The sequence below is a fragment of the Macaca mulatta genome, chromosome 9, assembly GCF_049350105.2.
Source record: "Macaca mulatta isolate MMU2019108-1 chromosome 9, T2T-MMU8v2.0, whole genome shotgun sequence".
Lineage (NCBI taxonomy): Eukaryota > Metazoa > Chordata > Mammalia > Primates > Cercopithecidae > Macaca > Macaca mulatta.
In genome coordinates, this window is record NC_133414.1 from 123,103,151 (window position 1) to 123,121,540 (window position 18,390).

The 18,390-nt window shown below is 35.9% G+C and overlaps 1 protein-coding gene across 2 annotated transcripts in view; it reads left to right on the forward strand.

Annotated features, from left to right (window-relative positions):
• The first annotated feature begins 109 nt into the window (after positions 1–109).
• SHOC2 (SHOC2 leucine rich repeat scaffold protein) overlaps positions 110–18,390 on the forward strand; it is a 91,094-nt gene continuing 72,813 nt past the window's right edge. Inside the window, exon 1 of one of the 2 annotated variants that reach the window (XM_077944945.1) lies at positions 110–198. The gene's annotated coding sequence lies outside the window, so the exon portion shown is untranslated. The remainder of the gene's footprint in view (positions 199–18,390) is intronic. The other variant, NM_001257588.1, reaches the window with a different exon arrangement.

An 18,390-nucleotide genomic window follows, 5' to 3' on the forward strand; every position in this document is an offset into this window, starting at 1 on the left:
TAGCGAGTGACGGGCCCACGCCGGAGGGGTGGGGCGGGGAGGCTGGAGCGAGAGTAGTGGAGGGGCGGGTGGGGCGGGGCGAGTGGGGGAGGGGCGGGCGGGGGGCGGCGGTTGGGCAGCGTCGCTTCTTAGGAGGAGGAGGAGGAAGAGGAGGAAGCAGGGCGAGCGAGGAGGATGGCGGAGTCGGGGCTCCTGACGGTAACCCGGGGCCGATGAGGCGGAGGGTGTCTGTGGGTCGGTTCTTCCTGCCTGCCTTCCTGTCCGTCGGGCTGTCGGGCTGGCTGTCGGTAGGGGGAGGCCCCGCGCGCCCTGACAGGCGCGAGCCGGCAACGCCGGGGCGAGGCCCGAGGGGCCGGGGCCCTGGGAGGCGCCGCCGCCGCCGCTTTCCTGGGTGCTGTCTCCGGGAGTGCGGGGCCCTCGGAGCCTGCTCGCGTGGGAGCCCGCAGCTCGGCGCGGAGAGGAAGGCGGTCGGGTCTGACAGCGGCCGGGGCCGGGCCTGCGGCGGCGGCGGGCGGCCAGGACAGCGCCTGGGCGAGGGCGAGCCGGCGCGAGGGCGCGGGCCGGGGGCGCCCGGCGGACAGTCTCGCTCTTCTCGGTTCCCGGGGGGCCCGGGCCCAGTCCGCAGGGCGCCCAAGTCGTGTAAATCGTTGGCGAGGGCCCGGGCGCAGCGGCGGTCATACAGGGTGGGGTCTCTTCGCGCCCCCTCCCTAGAGCCCACCTTGCTTTCCCGTTCTCCTCTCCCTGAAAACCCTTTGAGTGAAGAGTGCTGGATCGGCTCTGGGTGTGTTGCCTGGCGAAGCGAGTTGTAGCCCTTCGAGACCGCCTCGTAGAACATGCCGGATGGCAACCTCTCCCCGTGATAGCACAGCTTTTAGGGAGAGAGGAAAAGTAGTCTCACTCTCCCCCGACTCCCCCAGGCTTATAACGCAAGAGGCTTCGGGGCAAGACGATTTTTTCCCCCAGCCCCTCAGTATCCATTGTTTTTGTACCATCCCCCTCCCCCCATGCCTAGGTGGAAGAGTAATGACTCCAAAGCATTAATTTGCCTTTCTTTCTCTTTATTTCTTTTCTTTCTTTTTCCTCTTTCTTTGTTTTTCTCTTCTTCCCTCCTTTCTTTCAGCAGGCAGTTTGTGTTATTGTGGAATTATGGATTTACAAACAGGTGGGATAAATACCCATTAGGGAGCTAGAAAGAAGATGCTTTGTGTGTGTGTTTAAGCCCTTATAGTTGGCTGTTTAATTTTCTTGTCTGTTGCTTTGTATCGTAATGGGGGTGATGAGAATAAAAGAGGAAGCACTGTTTTGCAACCTACCCAAAGAAATATTTTCGAAGTCTCTGGGGATGCTGAAGCAAAATTAGGTTGCAAATGTGGACTGTATAGTATTTGCCTCCAGCGTGATAACTACCAGCAGTGTCTAGGCTTACACCTGTGTCATTTCGTATACTTTTCGTCGATACCGAGTGCGTCTAGTTTCTAGTCAAGAGGGACTACTATATCAAAAGCTTTTTGTTATGTTTTTCTGAATCCTAAGGTACACTTGTGTAACCAAGTGTTTTTTGTAACTAAATGCAGCAAAAACTGAAAACTAGTTTTAATTTTAAAGACCTCAGTTTATTAGTGTACTTACTAATCTTTACTCTCATCCTCCATGCCATGGGCTGTAGAACTGTTACTGTGTACTTGAAGAGACTTAGCTATGTCATCCAATTTGTAACATTCAGTAAGGTTATATTTATAATTTGAATTTATCAAGTGTTGATGTTTTGCTATGTGACAGTGAAAAGAATTTTAGGAGTAAAGCATGCAAATTACCATTCTCATATGAAACTTAAATTGAGTATGATAAACCTTTTATCTATTTGGACATAAAGTATACTGTAAACTTTTTATGTAATTATAAATACCCATTTGAAAAATAGACAAAAATAAAGACAAAACTAAATAAAAGCTTTGTCTAAGATTTGTAACTTTCAAATGGCTGCAATTTAATATAAAGCCAACATATAAAACAATATTGAAATCCCAGTTTCAAATTATGGACAAGTCTTTAAGGGTACGGCATTTTCCCAAGGTGCTTGTTCAGTTTTATTTTTAGTTTTTAATTTTTATGGGTACATAGTAGGTGTTTATGGGTTATATGAGATATTTTGATACAGGCATACAATGCATAATCACATTAGAGTAAATGAGGTATCCCATCATCTCAAGCATCTACCCTTTGTGATGCAAATATCCAATTATACTCTTAGTTATTTTAAAATGTACAATTAAATATATTGAGCATGGTCACCCTGTTGTGCTATCAAATACTAGATCGTATTCTTTGTGTTTTTTATATCCGTTAACCATCCCCACATTCCCCCTTCAGTTTTTGAAGAAACAGCTACATTAAAAGTTGACATTTCTGATTACTCATTATTAATATAATTTTTAAGTTTAAAAATTTTCTCATAAATTATTATGGATTAAAGAGTGATATTAAAATATACATTAGTAGTTTGCAGCTAGATCTTTTTTTTTAGTTTTTAAACTACCGTATTCAGAAAGTTCATCAGAAAGATCAGAAAAACATCATCAGAGGTGTTTTTCTGGTAGTTGTAGCAAGTAAAGGTCATGCATCAACTTGTGAACTACAAGCCAGTTGGAAATTTGAAACATTTCATGTTTAAATAGAAACATGAAAATTACAAATTCCTATGTCATACTGGCTGGAATTAGGCTTTTAAAATGATACTATTTTTTTTCTGTGACTTGGGTCAGGGAAGAATGACTTTTCTCTCTCCACATCAGAGAGACATAAACTGGAATTGTATGTGGAATATTTCCAAAGATGGTTTCCGAATAGTGGTTGGTATAGTTATTGCTTTGACTTACCTGTATGAATTATGGAGGATGAGTGAATAAAGCTGAAATTCTTTATTATACAGGTGGATAAATTATAGTCATATTTGCCTTAAAAATACTCATTTTCAATATTTGTTGTATAATTTAATATTTCTGGAAGACTGTTCTTTAAACTGTTCAGATATTTTGATTTTTTTGTAAAAATATTTAAATACAAAAATCTGTGTTTTGACTAAAAGATATAAACTCTATATGTAGATATAAGGATGCATATTTTTGGAGGCTGAAGATTAAGTGAAATATATCTTTAGAATTTGGTTTACTATATCATTCATGTATCTTTCATGTTTGGAAAAGCATAAGATTTATGCTTATAACAAAATAAGATTTAAAAAAACCCCAAACGATAACAACAAAACAAGTTAACTCACAAATCCTTCAGTGAGTTCTGAGATTTGTAGCTTGGACTTGGGAGAATTCTGCTACTTGTTTATAAAATATCAATTGATAGAGGAAATTTAAATATAAATTGGATATTTTGACATTTCTTAAGATTAGTAGGGATTGGTATTTTGCTATAGATGAATAGATGGAAACTGTAATTTAGAAGTAGAATTATACATTAAGTAATTTTATGTGATACTTAAATGAGTACTTCAAATAGTAAGTGAGTTGGTATTTTTGCTTGTTGGTAGACCTTTATTTCATGCTTTATAGGTTATGCATTAGACATAAAAGTTGGCTGAATCTTAGACTAATTTATGGACATATATCATCATCTGCTATTCTTGTAATCCCCTATTTTAACTGCTTGGCCTTCTGAATTTTGTTTCATTTACTTGTTACACTGCATCAAAGTCATGCCCTGTAGCTCTTTTTTGAAATATTTTCTCTTAATAACAAATTTTTGTTTTCTGACTGTCTAAACTGACTTTTAAAATCTGAATAATTTCTAAATTACAGATGACCTGTGGTATGCTTGAACTTCATATATTATAGAGTGTTTTTAAAAGTGTTTGTTATTGCAGGTTGAAACATACATACATAAGTCTGAGAAACTTTTATGTTCTAAAATATGTAATTGAATTATTTTAATATAAATCAGTGTTCATTCTGGTTTTGTTTGGTATTTTCCCCCGGGTCTCAACTTTTTAACACAGCATCTTTAATTCAGCAAAGCAAAGTTTATACACACAAAAGGATATTCTGATTACCAAAGTTTATACACACAAAGCAAAGTTTATACACACAAAAGGATCCTTAAGCTTTTGAGATGATGGTAGCATATGTGCTTCTTGAGAAAGCATGCAGTCCCATTATCAAGACTTAAAAGAACACTAATTCATTTTCACACTGTATATCTCATTCCAACTTCTCTAAAGGTCAGAACTGCAAAAAGTAGTACATGCTCTGAAAGCTAAGGATTCATTTATAAGAGTGAACATACTGCTTGTAGCTAAAACATTACAGGAGACCTTTAAAAAGGGTATAATTGGTCTCTGTGTGAAATGAACCTGAAATATTTTTATAAATTATTTCTGCATGACTATCTTTTGTTTATAGCACTAGGAAGACTTCTAATGTTTAAATACTTTATTTGCCCTCAATTATTATTTAAAATTCCTGTAATTTTAAGTAATTTTACAGCTGACAAAGATAAATCTTCTTTTCTTTTAGTTTTTCTAATGTCTTGGAGGTAAAGTGGAAATCGCCTGTTCTGACACATAATTTCTACAACTTGGAGTTAATTTGATCAGTTAAATTTGTTTTTTTCAGTTTCCAGTTTTGTGTTGTATAACACTTCTTCCTGCTTTCAGTACTTTCTCAGTCTTGCAAATAGTCTTTAACTTTTCAATTTTGTTCTATAAATATTTCTCAGTAACTACAGTTTCACATTCACCAATGTCATGGAACTTCTGCTGAATGCCATGTGTGTCCCAGGCTCTCTGGATACAGAGATAAATATGTTTCCTTCTTTCAGTAAGTTCAGAGTTTGTTGCATGAACTGGACAAGTCAATAGTTAATTGTTAAACAATGTGACACATGCTTTTAACAGCAGTATACACTGGCAAACTCAGATGAGTTAAGACTCAGACTGCACATATAACTGGCAATGCCTACTGGAGGACAGGACTGCAACAAACACTTGAGGAATAAGTAGGATAGAGGAGGGTAGTAAAAGCGCAAAGGTTAGATATGTTTAGGTCCATTTGGACAATTGGAGAAGAATAACAGTTTGGATTCTAATAATAATATTGGTTATACGGTAATATTAGGTTACATGGTAATATAAGCTTCGGTTACAGCTTATATTATTGTTAATAATAATATTTCTTATGTTCCTAATTTTATTTGGGCTTTGAACTGCAGATCTGTATTAATGTTGACCATACTATTAAAGCTTTACCTTCAACACCTGTGAAAAGAAGGGAAACATTTTCACTTATTTTTAATTAATATTTTAATTAAATACAAGGAGAATATATCAGTGTAACGTGGGTAATAATTCCCAGGTTTAGAACTTGGATAATGATAATGTTTCAAAATCATACTTAAGGCTGGGTGTGGTGGCTTACACCTGTAATCCCTGCACTTTGAGAGGCTGAGGCGGGTGGATCGCTTGAGGTCAGGAGTTTGAGACCAGCCTGGCCAACATAACGAAACCCCGTCTCTACTAAAAATACAAAAAATTAGCTGGGCGTGGTGGCAGGCACCTGTAATCCCAGCTATTCCAGAGGCTGAGGCAGGAGAATCTCTTGAACCCTGGAGATGGAGGTTGCAGTGAGCCAAGAATGTGCTACTGCACTCCAGCCTAGGTGACAGAGTGAGACTCTGTCTCAAAAAAATAAAAAAAAAACATACTTAAATATCTTTTGTCAGCATTTATGTTTCATGTTAAGAGTAACATTTATTAACTTTCTTAGAATTCTTAGTAAAGTTTTATTTTTGTATAATCATTTAAAATGTACTCTTTTTTGAGTATACGTTAAAAAATACCTTCCATACTTACTTGACAGTGCCTCTCTTTAGGTAAGTCAGACTGTATGGTCAACAGTTATATCCTAGAAGCAGACTTTGTAATTGTCTTGTATGATTTAAAAGTTTTCTGAATTGAGAATTGAGTAATTTTTCATGCAGTATTTTTTGGGTTTTTTTGTTTTTGAGACAGGGTCTCTTTTTCATGCAGTATTTTTTTGTTGTTTTTGTGGGTTTTTTTTTGTTTTGTTTTCAAGACAGGGTCTCGCTCTGTCATCCAGACTAGAGTGCGGTGGCACAATCATGGGGCTCATTGCAGCCCTGACCTCCTTGGCCTCAAGTGATCCTCCCACTTTAACCTCTCGTGTAACGAGGACTAAAGGTGTGTGCCACCATGCCTGGATAATTTTTCTATTTTTTGTAGAGACTAGGTTTTGCCGTGTTGCCCAGGCTGGTCTCAAACTCCTGAGTTCAAACAGTCCACCTGCCTTGCCCTCCCAAAGTGCTGGAATTACAAATGTGAGCCACCACGCCTGACCTTTCATGCAATATAATTTAATACTTCTTCCAGGGCATAGTGAGGCCTAATTTTGATGTCCCAAACTCCATTCCCTGCAAAGTGCCATAGTTTTCTATGTTGAAACACTCATTTGCATTTCTTGATCCTTGTAATTATTTTTATTATAGAAATTTGAGAAATTTCTTTTTAAAATACTCATATTTTAGCAATTGCCTTAAACATGTTGTTACACCTCATTTATCTTGAGATTACTTACTAGGAAACTAAAACTATCTGGTGTCATCTGCTTGGTTACTACCTCATGAACTCTTCATGTGGCTAAACTCTAATCACCCTTCAGGCTTCAATTTTGTATCCCATCCTTTGGGAGACCTTCCTTTGATCCCTAGTTAGGTTCTTCTGTTTTAAGGTGTCCTAGTGCTTGTACTTCCTTTTCTGTAACACTATTTTTGTAATGATATGTTTGATGTCTGTCTTTACTGCTAGACTGTAAGCCTCAAGATGAGCATTGAGTATGTCTGTCTGTCTTACTGTTCCACCAGTATACAATGTCTAGACTTTGTAGGCTCCAAGTGGAAAAATTAGTTTTAGATGAATAGTCTACAGCTCCAAAACAAACTGAACAGGCCCAAAGGAAGGACAAAGAGATGTCATAATGTTCTTGTTTTTAAACACACATTTTCTGTTCTTAGAGTCCATCAAACCTTAATTCAGGCATTTTTATTCTCACATAGTGTACAATTTTTAAAAGTTTGGTAACCAAATGTAAAAAGGACTGAAATTACTCCTAGAGGCATAACAGAGTTGAAAATAAGAGCAGAAGAAAAACACTCAAAAAGCAGATGCAAGACATTTTGTAAAAACAGCAGTTTATAGCAACTTAGTGTTATGACAAATAGAATATTTCAAGACACAATTTGTTTTATACATAAAATAGTATAAAAATAATAATCTAGGATCATGAAGAAGAGATTATTAGATATTAGTAAATTTTGTTAATGATAACATAAGATCATGTATTTTGGAAAAATTCCATTCAAAATGATACAATTTAAAACTTACTGTGTTAAGCTTTTCTTACTGGAAAGGCTTGCTTAATGAGGTAAAACATACTAGGTAACAGTATTTATTGAACAAAATTAAGTTGAAACAAATTATCTGAAAGTACTGAATCAGTGCAGTATAATATACCACCTTATAATTTGTAGAGGTAGATGTTATACTTATTATGTGTTTATTTATTTACTTTGCTATGAAATATGTAAAATTGAGTAGCAACATGTTTTTCTTGATCCACTTCTAATGAAAACATAACCTGTTGCATTGATAAGACAAAATAACTAAGTATTTCTTCCACTTTTATTCTGTTAAAGAAAATAAGCTTAATTCCTTGGCATTTCCTGGTTACCTGGACTGGGAAAATTAGGTTGAAAGTCATAGTTCTTTGCTAAAAGTATGTGGTGTCTGACAGATTGGGTGACCTGAAATAGATTATATTTAATTCAGTTTGGGTTTGTATATATCTGGGAGATATATATATATGGTGAATTCAAAATTTATATTCATATATATATAATATATATGGTGAATTCAGAATTTCACCAGAGCTTTATATCTGGTTCAAATAAATTATGTTTTATTTAAATATTGCGACTCTTGAAGTCTGTGACTATAAGGGTAGGTGGGAGAGCTAGTTATTTTGCTCCTAAAAGAAATACTGGTTTATCTACCTTGTGCTAATTGCAACTCTAAACTCATAGAAATGGGATGCTTATATGCTAGGCGGCTTAAAATAGTAAGGTTTTATGATTTAATCTTGAAGACATTTATTTCTGTACTTGGGAAGTAGTGATTTGAAATTCTTAATACTAGAAAATGGCCTAGTTTCAGAACACCCACTAAGCAACTGTGGGAACTCAGTATGCTAAATGGCTGGTAGTGTTGCAGTATTTTTTAAAATTTCCCCACCTCCTGTTATGTAATAGCTTATAGTAGTACAACAGAATATGAGTATTTGGGACAAGAACAAAGCATATTGAAACCTCAAAATGATGTGAGATTGTGTCAGGCTTTGTGTTGGGCACCAAGCACCTTAAGATAGTCAGATATAATGATGGTTAGTGAATGTTTGAATAAATCAGGTGGTAATGTTTTAGGTTGCAAATAAGGTTTATGAAAATAATTATTTGGAGGCTTGAGAAAAATGACTTTTAAAATGGAGTCACTATTTTTAAAACACAACACTCTTTTATTAGGAAAAGTTTGATAACTCTGATATAAATATTCCGATGATGCTTGTGTACAATACTTAAAGCTTTTAGTGAAAATAATTTTTTAAAAAATATTTCCCCTGGCTGAGTGTGGTGGCTCACACCTGTAGTCCCAGCACTTTGGGAGGCTGAGGTGGGTGGGTCACCTGAGGTCGGGAGTTAGAGAACAGCTTGGGCAACATGGTAAAACTTCGTCTTTACTAAAAATACAAAAATTAGCTGGGCGCAGTGATGCATGCATGTAATCCCAGCTACTTGGGAGGCTGAGGCAGGAGAATCGCTTGAACCCGAGAGGCAGAGGTTGCAGTGAGCTGAGATCGCACTACTGCACTCCAGCCTGGGCAACAAACAAAAAAAATATTTTCCCCAGACTGTTGTGCAACCCAGTCATTGTAGCATTGTTTCAGCCTATGAGAACCAGATACTGAAATTGATTAGAAACTATTAAAAAAAAGTTCAGTAGTTTTTATTTACTTTTTTATTCAGGAAAATATGTTTATAAAGGAATTTGATGAAACATACTTTTACCAGCTTATTTTGTTAATTTATAAAGGGACCAAGTTGAGCCTGCACTAGTTGTAAAAGATAGATTAATATTAAATGTTTCAGATAAAAGATTTTGTGATATGAAAAAGGATGGACTTAAATTTGTTTTAAACGTCAGCTGTATGGCAGGTGCAGTAGCTCATATCTGTAATCCCAGGAGTTTGGGAGGCTGAGGCAGATGGATCACTTGAGCTCACGAGTTTGAGATCAGCCTGGGCAACATGGTGAAACCCCGTCTCTACCAAAAATACAAAAATTAACAGGGTGTGGTGGCATGCATCTGTAGTCCCAGCTACTTGGGAGACTGAGGTGGGAGGATGGCTTGAGCCTAGGAGATGGAGGTTGCAGTGCGCTAGATCTTGCCACTGTACTCCAGCCTGGGCAACAGATCCAGACCCTGTCTCAAAAAAAGTCAGCTGTGTAACTCTTGTAGCGTTAGCTCTGTGAATAATACCTTAATGCATAGGAAAAAACTTGCCAGGCTTTTTCTCAGTTGGAACTCAATTGTACCTGATACTTGCATGTATATATGCGTATATATAAAAATTCCATAATATAGCAACAATGATCCTGTGCCAAGATCTTGAAGATTTTTATTTTATCAAAGAAAGCTGAAATTGTTTAATATAATTGAAGTTTTCTTTTATTTTGTCATATTCAAATTCTTTGCAAATTGATAATCTGTAAATAGTAGATTCATGTGGTAAAAATAAAAATTGTTCATTAGCACATCTTATGGCCATTATCCAGTTTTTATAACTAATTATGCAAATTGATAATAGTTGAGTTGCTTCCAAGAGCAACTAAGAATCACTAATATCAACATTTTTTTCTTCCTGGCATGATTTAAATAGTATATCACTTGCTACCTGCAAATTACTGTATGATTTACATGTTTGTGGTATGGAAATTTTTTCATATCAAAGCTTCTTTAGCCTATGTGGGAATCTTATTTTGAGATTTTCTTAATCTGCTTGAACTGCTATAATAAAATACCATAGACTGTGTGGCTTAAATGACAGTATATATTCTCACAGTTCTGAAGGCTAGAAAGTCCAAGATTGAGGTGCCAGCCGTTTCTGTTCAGAGCAAATGAAGAGTCTCTTACAGATGGTGGTCTTCCTGCTGTATCCTCAGTTGGCAGAAAGTGAGAGAGCAAGTTCTCTGGTCTTCTCTTACAAGGGCATTAATCCCATTATGAAAACCCCACCCTTGTGACCTCATCTAAACCTAACTACCTCCCAAAGGTCCCATCTTCAAATACTATCACATTGGAGGTTATAGCTTCAGCATAAGAATTTGGGAAGGACACAATTCAGGACATAGCAGGATTATATTCACAAGATAGTAGATAATACATACCAGTTGGGAATTGTAGGGTTGTGTTTAATGTGTTAAATTACAAAAATAAAGTATCCCTTTATGTATATTTAAAAATACAAGCAAGAGCTGCCTTTCAGTATCTTGAGTAACTTCTGATGGGAGAAATTCCTTATTACCCTTAAATTGAGTATGGCTGCTTATTATGTTTCTTTTGATCTTATATGAGGAAGATTTTTGCTTTGTGATATTTTTAAAAATGTAATACAGAGATAAATGAGATTATATTTTTAAAACCCAAACTATATAAGTTCTATTTAATAAACCAAATTGTTAGGACAGTATATAAATAGTTGAACGTAGAGGTCTTTCTCTAAGTCTCAAAAATGGACTATGTAAGTGTAAGAAAGGCTAGCTGTTTTATAATCATGGCAACTTACTAAATACTGACTGATACTCGAATATAAGATACCTTGAGACCACACATTCCTAGTCTTGTTATTAATAGTGCATTTATTTTTGTTCATTTTTTTTCTGACAGTTTCTGATAGTTAATAGAGTGAGTAATGGAAAGGATTTATAATGAGATAGACCTAGTGAAGAAATGTATGGCTTTATATGTACAAAAAGGTAGTAGTTAAATTTAATTAACATTTTTTAGCTTAAAAGATCTGAAAATCTTTTTTTCTTTGAAAATACTATGTTGAATATTGTAGTCATCTTAGTGTATGTAGCAGTTAAATTTTCTTTTTTGCTTTACACTGGTAATTAAATAACTAGACTTTTTTTTTTTAATTGCCAGTTTGCATGGGAAATGAGAAGTAAAGTATATCTTGGGAATACTTAAGTTGTGTATGACATGTTTGGAGTTCCTTGGCAAGAAAGGCAATTTAAGCAAATATTCACAAGTAAATCTTTGTTTTTTTTGGGTAGTGTTTGGCATTTAAAACTTTTCAGATAATGTTTGGTCTTTTACCATTTGACGTTTACCATTATATCTTAGTCTTAGTACTTTTGAGACTTTTAAATCCCCTCTTCCCTACCCTGCCTTTTAACTGTTAGACTTTGGTGGAGAATTTTGCAATTTATGCATATGGTGAGTTGAAGTGTTGTACAAGAGAGCTGTAATCCCAATTATGGTTTATATTGTGGATTGGGTAAACAGGAATTTTCAGTTCTTTGCTCTAACTCTTGTTTTCCTAGAACATAAATTACACGTGAAGTCTTTTGCTTTCCCATAAGAAGTAATGCAGATTTCCTAAACAACTCCCATTTGCTACTATGTAAAATAAATCGGTCCCATGTCTCTCCATGTCTTTCCAAAGTATTTTATTTTGCTTCCTTACCAAGGAGAGAAAAAGTTGAATGAATGAATTTGAAGATATTATGAGTTGTGGACTCTTGACATAGTTCTAGTTAAATGGACAAGTGTAGAACATTTTCTTTTCGTGGACAGCGTTTAGCCATTGTCCTACCTCAGGTTTACTTGTGCTGCTTAAAGATGTGCTTTTCCATTTCTCTGTAAACAGTAACATTCTTTTGAACATGTTAATTTTGGGTGTTTTCTCATTCTTTGGACCAATCTTTTGGTCTTCTAATTTTGAAAGTTCCCTTTTAAACTCTTAAACTGCAAAAAGATATAGCTTTACATGATTTAAGTGGGAGAGCTCTTTCTTTATATTTAAAAGAATAAGAAGCCTTTACATCATAATAAATAATGGGAAATACAATTGAAATCTTGTCATTTTTAGGTATTCATGTTAAAATTTGAGTGACCTGGAGTTAATTTTAAGTAGGATATAGGGGAACTCCATGCATGAGGTGAAACCTTGTTTATTGTTCATTTATCATGTTATTCAACCAGTATTTATTGGGCATTTATTTTGTGCTCGATGGGTTCATAATGTTGTAGAGTACTTTATAGAGTAAAAATTGCTGTCTAGAATGGCAGATAAAGTCAAATTAGCAAGTATTTATTGTTCTTTCAATAAATATAAGTGTTTTATGTGCTAAGTATTGTCGTAAGTACTAGAGTACAACTGTGAAAAAGGCAGAAGGGTTCCTATTTTCCCATTACCTTTAAATGAGAGAGTCGGACAACTAACCTGCCAAGTCTAATAATAGCATGGTAAGTGTTCTGTTAGGGGAAGTTTTAAGTGGGAACACAGAGGAGGTGATATGCAGAAAGGCTTTTGAATAATTAGGAAAAGGCTTCCCAGACCTCTAAGCTGAGGTCTGAAGAGTAAGTAGGAGTTAGCTCAGTGAAGAATTGTAAATCTGTGTTTCTGGCAGAAGAATATAGCTTGTGCAAAGTCCTGGAGACAGGAGATAGAAGGCTCTGCCATGGGATGTGAAAGAAGTTCATGTGACCATAGTGCAAGATGGGAAATATTAAGAGTTGTGGCAGGCCGGGCGCGGTGGCTCAAGCCTGTAATCCCAGTACTTTGGGAGGCCGAGGCGGGTGGATCACGAAGTCAGGAGATCGAGACCATCCTGGCTAACATGGTGAAACCCCGTCTCTACTAAAAATACAAAAAACTAGCCGGGCGTGGTGGCGGGCGCCTGTAGTCCCAGCTACTCGGAGGCTGAGGCAGGAGAATGGCGTAAACCCGGGAGGCGGAGCTTGCAGTGAGCCGAGATCACGCCACTGCACTCCAGCCTGGGTGATGCAGCGAGACTCCGTCTCAAAAAAAAAAAAAAAAAAAAAAAAGACTTGTGGCAAAAGTACTCAAGGACCAGATCTTCAAGACATGTGAATTATTATTAAGAAATTTGGGTTTAATCCTGAGGGCTGCCCTCAGTTCTTTTAATTGGACATTAACCTGATTAGATTTCAGTGTTTGAAAGATCACTAATTACAACATAGTGATTAGGTTAAGAATAGGATGGGAAAGTGAATATGGTGAGACCAGTTAGAAGGCTATTAGAAGACAGAATTTGGTATACCTTGTAGCAGGGTAATAGCAGTGAGAATGAAGAGAAGCCAATGGCATTGAGAAATCTGGGGAGAAAAGTTGATAGGATTTGGTGATTGTCAGAATGTAAACATCGAAGGGGAGAGAGAAGTCAGGATGACACCACCTGAATTCCTGGCCCCCTTTCACCTTTTTTGGTTGATTCCTGCTTAGATGTTACATAATCTCTAAGGCTAACCTCCAAGGCTAACCTCCAAGGCTAACCTCCAATTCCCCTAACCTCCAAGGCTAATTCAAGTGCCTTCCCTTTGTGTTTCAGTAGCACTTACTCGACTTTTTTCTTGCTTTACTCACTTGTGTATAAGCTTTCAGGCAAGGATTGTGCTTTATTGTTATTGCATGGTTTGCACCTTGCAAAGTGCAAGGTGTACTAAGTGCATTACACTTAGTATAAATGTTGACCAAATGAAAATATACTTTTTATATTTTATCTTTATAAAAATTTAAATATAATTGGAGAAAATTGGTTTTCTGAACTGCTAATGTTCAAAAACTTGTTTTACAACTTTAGAGTGAGTCATATCATTCCATGTACTTCTGAATGCCACTTGTAAAAACAATTTATATTGTAATTCTGGCTGGAAGTAGTAAATCTATTAAGTTCTTTATGGGTAATCATAGACTAAATGATCTCTGATTATTGTATAGGTCTCTTATGCAGTCAGGTTTTCCTTGTAGGTCAAGTTTTAATTGGCTTTATCCTTTATCAGTTTAAAAATTAACGTAATGATTAGTGTTACATATATTTTATTTAAAAATGAGAGTATTTTTTTTTCTAATTATGAAAGGAGTGATTGCTCATTGTATATATTTAAAAGGTATACATACAGAGATAAAAAGTGAAAATCACCTGTAATTGAAGGATAGCATTGCTAACACTTTATGGATGTTCTTCTAGACTTTCAAAATTTTATATATATTTATGATTATATATGATTAAGTTAAAAGAAAATTAACAGTAAATACTTACGTTTGTGCAAGATAAGGTATTAATATCATTTATACAAAGAATCTTAATAGCCAGTATGTAGCCAAATTAAACCAATATAACTGGGATATTAAACTTCAATTATTACAGGAGACCAGGTGGGTAACATAAATGAGTGAACCCAGTAGGGGAAATATATGAGGTGGTTGAATTGGAGAACACTTGGAGAGGGCAGCTCCTTTTCAATACCAGTTGATTTTCGACATTAAGAAATACAGAGCTGGGCGCAGTGGCAAGCACCTGTAGTCCCACTACTGTGGAGGCTGTGGTGGGAGGATCTCTTGAGCACAGGAGTTCAAGGCTGCAGTGCACACTGATCACACCTGTGAACAGCCACTGCACTTTAGCCTAGACAATGTGGTAAGACCCTGTCTCTAAAAAAACAAACAAACAAAAGAAATGTGGATCCAGTCCAGTGATGCCCGTATCTTTTGTTTTTTTTTTTAATGAAAAGTTTGGATTTTTATGTGAGGCTCCCAAAGATTAAATTCTGGCAAATTAAAAAAGCCACAGTGTGTGTTAGGCACGATGTAGTTTTTAGCTGTGTTTTGTATGAATACCACAAACGGTGGAGGAATGGAAATATTTGTACACTTTTACTAATAATTATGTAGATGTAAATAATATATCATTTTTCATACATCAGATTGATGAAAATGATTACTGATTTACAAGACTGGAAGAGTATAAGTTGATGCAGGCTCTTTGGAAGAAGGCAGTTTGAAACTACATATAAAAATTTAAAATGCATATTAATTTGCACCTGACAGTTCTACTTTCAGGAATCTGCCTTACAGGAATATTAGTCCCTATAGGGGAAGATTTATGTTTAGTGAAGCATTATATATCTTGGTGAAAACAAGATTAAAAAATGGAAAATAGAAACAACCTAATTATCAGTTGATAATAGGAATGATTAAATTATGATATAACCATATCACAAATCATTGTCAATGGAAAGATGAAATATGTCTGTATTCCCATGTGGAAAGAGTCTAGAATTTACTATTTCTTATTTATATACAAAAATTATAATTTATACACATAAAGTTATACTATACTGTCATTTTTAATATCCATACAATATTGCATAGTACCATAATTTAGTCTATTGATGTACATTAGGTTATTTCCAACATTTTGCTGTTTATATGCACATTGCAGTGAACACTCCCTTTACATATGTCCTTGCAGTGTTGTCTCCTAAGATATGTTCCTTTTAAATTTCATATGGTGACAACATGAAATACCTGAACTCTGTGATATCTTGGGGATATACATTTACCTCTGAGAATTTGCTATTTGTATGACCCTTGAATTGAGTGAATGTAGCTTGGGCATGGTAGACAGAGAACTAACCAGAAAAGTGGCACTGTGTTTAGTCATCCTAGATTCTTTAAGAGTTTTAAAGGTAACTTAAGTAGTAGTTTTTGTCTAGTCCATACATGCATGTGGTGTAAAATTCGAAAAGTGTAGAAAGGTTAAGTAAATCTTTCTCCCACTCTGAAACCTCTTCTACCTAGTTTCTGTTCCTGGGAAACTACTATGAGTGTATTCATCCTTCTGCACATATTTTATACATATATGTGTATTTTATGCACGTATATGTATATTTTATGCACATATATGTATATATTTTAAGTTTTTTGTAAATGATAGCATACTATGCTGTTCTACAGTTCACTTTTTCTCACTTAACTGTAATAATATCTAACACTTACCTATGCTTTGTTCTAGGCTCTGTTCTAAAGTGTTTTTGTATTGATTACTAATCTTCATCACAAACGTGAGAAGTAGGTAAATATTATTCCCTTATCACAGAGGAACAAACTGAGGCACAGAAACTTTAAATGACATGCTAGTAAGTTGTCAGCTGGAAGGTGAACTCCAGCATCCGGCAGTTTGGCTCTGGAGTCTTTTAGCCCATTTGCTATACAAACTCAATTGTTGCCCTATTCTTTTTATTAACTACATAGTATTCCCTTGATAAACTTTAATGTATCTAACTAGGTCCTAGTAGGTGGACATTCAGGTGTTTCCATATATTGCTGTTACAGATTATGCTAGTGTGAATATCCTTGTGCTTATAAATGCCTGTGTCATTTTGAATATGTAAATCTCTATTTCATTTTCATCCATTCAGATTTGGGGGTTAGGGGAGTCTTGTGTTCATATAGTTACATTCTATTTTGAGATCTAATCTGAGACTTTTAAAAAATGAATTTATTTAGCTCATTTGTATTTATTATAGCATTATGGTTGTAGCCTCATCTTTTATAGCTAATGGACTAAGAGATAAGGTATATTAACAATGGAAATATACTTAAAGATGTAAAGCAGTACAGTATAAAGCTATTAGCATTCCTTTATTTACTCTCACGTTTTGTTGGTTATATAAAAACATTATCAGGAATTGTAACAATTACTTTATATTCTGTAGCCATTGCCATAGTTTTAGACCAATAGTTGAGTGCATTCAAATGCTCAAAGTTTGTTCTTTCGGATAGTTTTTTAAAAATCATCTTAGATGGCTGAACTTTATCGTCGAGTATTTTCTTAAAGTTTATGAAAACAATATTCCTTAGGGTTTTGTATATTTAGTGATGTTTAACTGTTGGTTTCATGCTGGGGATAAATTCTTGAATACTCTAGATATTGCTTCACTGATTTTTTTTTTTTTTTTTTTTTTTTTTTTTGAGATGGGGTTTCGCTATTGTCACCCAGGCTGGAGTGCAATGGTGCGATTTTGGCTCACTGCAACCTCTACCTCCTGGGTTCAAGTGATTTTCCAGCCTCAGCCTCCTGAGTAGCTGGGATTACAGGCACCTCTCACCCTGCCCAGCTAATTTTTGTGTGTGTGTTTTTTTTTAAGTTGAGACGGAGTTTCACCATGTTGGCCAGGCTGGTCTCAAACTCCTGACCTCAGGTGATCCGCCTGCCTCGGCCTCCCAAAGTGCTGGGATTACAGGTGTGAGCCACCACACCCAACCTGCTTCACTGATTTTTAAACATTGATTCCCTTCTCCTTCACATGTTAAGATAGTAATGTTTTTTGCATAGATTCTCAAAGGATTCTCTCTTTAAATCTTTGAGAAACAGTAATTTTACTATAGCAGTATTTATCTTGATTAGTCTGCATCATCTTTTCTTAGGAAAGGGCATGTCCTCTTTTTTTTTTTTTTTTTTGGTCCAATCCTGACTCTGTTTTAGTGATGCCTAATGAGGTCTGTGAAAGCTTCAGATGTTTCAAGCAAGGGACTGTTGGGTTTGCTTTTCTGACTGTCATGTAATTTACAGAACTGAACTAATAGTTTTAGGATTTGAAGATGCAAGCCATTTCCCTCGCTTGAGCTCTTCTAGCATCCCTCTTTACATTTACTGTATTTAGTAGACTTTCTCATATAGTGTGGTTAGGGATATGTCCTAGTTTGTTGAAGATGTAGTTTGTGTTTCTGTTTCTCACTCTCCTCTCCTAGTTGTTTTCAGATATTTTTAAGAGGAAAAGAGGGGACCATACTATCTTTCTCCTGCCATTTAAAATCAGAAATCCTAACAGCTATAGGTCAGTCCAGTTTTGTCAGAATTAAGATAACTTTAAGGAATAAAATGTTTTGATGCAGTTTTCTGAAAGCCAAAAATAGTTCATTTACAGAGGTTCTTTTGGATAAATTTTTTTTAATTAAACAAAATCACAATTTAACATATGAGTTTGATTATATCAGTTTGTAGTTAGGAAGTCTTGTGCATTAGAAAGCATTAAGAATGAAACTATTAAGTCTAGAATTAAGAATTAAGCATGAGACCAGAGACTAATGCCTAAAGACTAATAACTAAAGTTAGAGTTTAGTTTTAGAGGGCTCATCAGTTCTACAGTTTGCCTTAGATGATGATGATTATTTCACCTGAATCTGAAAATTAAACTTTCATGTGCTAAGTTCTGCTACTAGA